Source organism: Populus alba, chromosome 19 (assembly GCF_005239225.2).
Source record: "Populus alba chromosome 19, ASM523922v2, whole genome shotgun sequence".
NCBI lineage: Eukaryota > Viridiplantae > Streptophyta > Magnoliopsida > Malpighiales > Salicaceae > Populus > Populus alba.
Window position 1 is genome coordinate 14,667,647 of NC_133302.1, and position 4,833 is coordinate 14,672,479.

General features: G+C 34.9%; 1 long non-coding RNA gene across 1 annotated transcript; it reads right to left on the reverse strand.

The window, feature by feature from the left end:
* Positions 1 to 1,438: 1,438 nt before the first annotated feature.
* Positions 1,439 to 4,126, reverse strand: LOC118034702 (uncharacterized). Its single transcript, XR_004685069.2, has 3 exons — positions 3,753 to 4,126; positions 3,565 to 3,649; positions 1,439 to 3,079 (listed from the first exon to the last, which is right to left on the reverse strand). It is a non-coding gene; the product is annotated as an uncharacterized lncRNA (long non-coding RNA).
* Between the last annotated feature and the right edge of the window lie 707 nt (positions 4,127 to 4,833).

Genomic DNA, 4,833 nt, shown 5'->3' on the forward strand with positions numbered 1-4,833 from the left:
CAATCATCATTACTATTATTGTTGTTGTTGTTGTTGCTGCTATTATTATTGTCATTATCATTATCATCACAATAATTATTATTAGTATTTTTATCATCCTCATCACTATTTTTCTTCTTCTTTTCTCTCATATCACTATTATTATTATTATTATTATTATTATTATTATTATTATTATTATTATTATTATTATTATTATTATTATCATTCAATAGTTAAATTAAAAACAAACAAAACTTCAACAAAAAAGAAAATGACTAAAAAACAATAATCAAAACTAAAATGTATAAATTTGAAATAATAATAACAATGAGGGTCACAGTGAATTTAGCTGGGTAGGAGAGAAAAATAAAATAAAGAAAAAGGATCATCGACTATACACTAGTGAAGAATAAACTAAGATGTTGGAAGCCAATTTTTGATCTTTGAAAACTCTTGTAAACACCACCCAAAGTGTGTGGTGTCACTAACATGCTGGCGCGTGATCTACAAGTGCTAGGAACATTTTAAATAAAAATTATTATTTTAATGGTAAATTATGTCACTACCCTTAACTAAACTTATAATAAAAAAATCAAGAATAAAAGACCTAGTAGGTCAATCCATGTCCCAAAAAATCCAGGTGAAACACAATCATGTCAACTCGATGAAATACTTTAATTTTTTTAAAATAATATCATTTTGTTTTTTTTTATTATTATTTTTTCAAAACCATGTCATCTTTTGTTAGACAAAGGTTGATTCTTTGATTCTTGAATTGAACTAACAAACCCATGATGAAGGACTTAAACCTGATAACTTTGAAATGGGTATGAGAACTATTATGATGCAATAAGATCATTATTTTTAACTAAAAGAAAGCTTCATACCACCACCCTAAAAATGTATAACAGTAATAGTACAATTAATCTATTCAACAAATTTATCGTGTCAGCTTAAATTATTTAGTAACACACGCACATATATGTATGTATGTAAAATGTTCATTCTTAAATATGATTTCTTATGATTATTGAGGTAATAATTCATTTTCTGTTCTAAGAGCATTTTACTTCCTATGAAAAAAATGAAAAGGAAAAAGCTTTTAAAGCTTTTAATCGATAATTCATGTTTTAAGGGATTTTTTTAGAAAATGTACAAGGAATTGAATTTTTTTGGGATTAAGAGTAAAAAAACAAATATAATAGTCAAAGAAAATAATTTTATAAAACGTATTGTTCTTTTAGCTGTGAAAAGTGAATTCAATGGTAATTTCCTTTTTTTTTTTTTCCTATAATCATGCAGATTAACCTCCTTTTTTCAAATTTCATTCCCTTAAAAAAAAATATCAAATTAATATTTTTTTAAATATTTTTCATGATTTTAATGATATGATAATATGAAAAAGTTTATAAATGTATTTAATTAAAAAATATTTTTACAAAAATAGCATCAACCGCATTACAAAATAATATAACTTCACTCGTCCTCTAGGGTTGCTTCTAAACCTGATAACGGGATGGATTGCTCAATAGATATCCGAGAGAGCTATAGGTAGAGCCTGAGTAGAGGAATTTCACATCAGGCTCATCATTTTCTTACTCAACCCACCCAAGGGAACCCAAAACTAAAGGTCTAAACAAAACCTAACCTTAAGGCCTGTGATTACAACTCATACAGCTTAGGCATACCCTCCGCCATTTATTTCTTCTTCTTCTTCTTCTTCTCTTCTTTTTTGGGTCAAAAGGAGGGCAATGCCCTAGGGAATTATTACAAATGAATCATCGTAGGGGTACTAACTACTAACCCCACTAATATCATTCAAAAATCAAACTAAGATAACTCACAGGAGCTTCCATAAGCCCCATATATAAGGAATGAGCATGGGTAGCCGACCAATCAACACCACACCCATTGCTTGTCTGTGTTTTCTTTTTCCAAATCACAGCTCTCCCCTCCCTCTTCTACTAGTAAGTCTGCCAAATATACAAGCTGCGAGCAAATGGAACGAGGAGGACACCTATAATGGAGAAACCAAGGATATTGACTTGAAGCGGGGTAGAACAGATAATTTGGAAACTGGGGTTTGGCATCATCCAAAACAACAACATTTCATGCTATGGAAGCATGAAAGCCTGTAGTGTGTTTAGGAGTATGGATATGAATTGAATAAAGTACGACGGTTTAGAAACAGTATTTGGATTTGAAGTGAGCACGAATCGCGATGACCAGTAGTGTATATATGAAATTGAACATAGATAAATCCTCAAGAGATTCTGTAATGAAGTTCTTCACTGGCGGAAATTCTGCTGATATCAAGCCCCTGCAACTATATGAGAGGATCCTGTAGCAACATCTCTGACAAGGCATGAGAAGGGGAAGCAGCAATCTCTGGCTATTGAGGTGACAAGTTAGACTGGAGAAGATGAAACTGTGGGGTTTGAATGTTTAAGGCGTCATTTCAGCTCAAACAATGTTTCATAAAAAAATGAATCTCGCCCAGGTTGTGGCTTACGTGAAAGCATGGGACTCTGGGAGAATGGTTATATGGAATATGATGCATCCCCCAATTATAGCTATCTGATTAATTACCCCGACACCTCCTCAGGCGGGTGTTCGAAGAGCTCCTCAAGCTCAGAGTGTTGGTAAGCCTGTCTTAGTGACGGTCAGCTAAGCCGTGTACCTAAGCACGGCTAAATAGAAAGGCTTGTCCGGATGAGTGGGCATCCGTCAAAGCTAGAGCACCGGGGAAGCAAGAGCGATTGTGTCTTAAAAAAAAAGCCCAACAGGAGAAGGATCGTGACTTCATGTCCTAAAATTACCTCTGTATCCCACGGCAATCCTAATGTAATGTGACTTTCCGATTAAGGAACTTGCTTGAAAGGTCTTCTTCTCTTGTTAATGTCAATCTGCAACCAAGTCAAGAGGTAGAACAAAGGCATCCTCAAATGAGACAGATGAAAGCATAACCACTCACTCAGGCGGAGAAATAAGAAAGGTCGATCTGACTCCTTTGCCCGCTACAGATTCTGTTAACGAGTTTAGAGTCCGGTAGCACACTTGAGTCTCTTTATTTCCTTCTTCAATGCTTCAATCAGAGCTATATGTCAGAGTCATACAACCAAAAACACAGTCAAGATGCTTCCTGTTCTATATCTCAAATGAAAGATAATAACCAGAGAACAATGATACCCGACAAAAAAGAAAAAAGTGAAGTCGGTTGACTTTACATCTCATTGCATATTGGTGGATATAGACCATAAAATCTAAGCTAGAAAGTACATCTAGTATGTTAGTGATATCTAAAGAGCAAACATTACAGATAGTGAATCAAGTTGATGAAATGCCTGCTAGAAACGCCATTATAATTGGTAATGACAAGTTGAATGACAATCATTATTTGGGAAAACGTATGCTTTGGAGTTACACGTAGCTCCATTTTTTGGAAGCATGTGTTACACCAGAACAGCATAACAGCCTCCACTGCATAAAATGCTAAATTGTCTACTAAGAACTTTCCAAGAAAGATGCATCCAACAATAGAGAAGGGATTGGCAATTAAAGCAGAGCAACGTAAAAGCATACCGTCATGTAATTCAGCCTGTTGTTCCATAGCTTGTAATCGAAGCTTAAGCTCTGAGTTCTCAGTAGTCAGACTTGATGTATCCCTCTGAAATGAGAGCACAAGACCAAAAATTAATGGCAGTTTAGAGACTTAGAAACTCTTATTCATAGCCTTCAAAGCATACAATATCTGTGCATCATTGCCAAACCTAGAATGGTGTAAGTTGGTATGCTCTTTTCTTTCAAGTTCGGATACATATGATATCGGGCTTTCCTCTCTTTCAAGCGAGCAGCAGACTGCCTATTGGCCATAATCCTAGATAACTGTTCAGAGGAAACTTATAGAATTTATACTTTTTTATTCATCTGCATGTAAATCAGATCAATCAAAAGCAATTCCATGATTAATAAAGAATCACTCTTTAGAGTATCATGGACAGGCTACATAATATACTTCAAAAAATAGATAATTTGAGATAAATTAATAAAAATAAAATACCATGAAAAGCTTTCGATAGTTTCCTAGCTCATCGCTGTAAAGTCAAAGTGCTAATATTCAGCAAAAGCAGTAACCTAAGAAATGTTAAAAAAAACTCATCCACTGTAGGCTTCCCGAGGGCCTGATAATGTCAAAACCAACATCCCCATCAGTAATAAGTTTCGGAATCCATTGACTGAATGCATAGAGCGGCCCATGCATGCACTGAATTCTCATATACTTCCAAAACTACATGATCCATCAATTAGTAAGCTACATCAACTAAACCTCAATCCCAACCAAACCCACCTTGATATCAAGAGCTTTGAGCTCCTTTCATACTGCTTCCCTTTATGTTAGCGATTTGGAAGGTTTATTTTTTATTATAAAAAAAATAAAAAAATAAAAAGAAAAATTAAGCAGCTTGGTTGCAACATTTTATGCTCTCCACATGAGCATTGCTTTCTCTAGAAGAAAGGAAGAAAGTTGGCCATAAACTACAAGCGCCCTGATTCGACGAGATAAGATAAAATTCGAAGGGCAGGTGGGGGGGGAGGGGTGGGGGTAAGCAAATAAACAGAATTATTTAATGATTGATTCAAGGCAAAACATGTACATAAAGCAAAAACAAAGTACCTTTTGGCTTGTTAGGATCAAGAGCCCACAACTCAGCGAGTTTTTCAGGAGCCATAGCTTTTTTTTAGTCAATAGATTCCGTTAAAGAAGACCCATCAACTGAATTGCTACCTATGCCTCAGCTTCACATTTGCTGCTTTCCCATCCACACATTGAACCCCATTGCCACCAGCAGC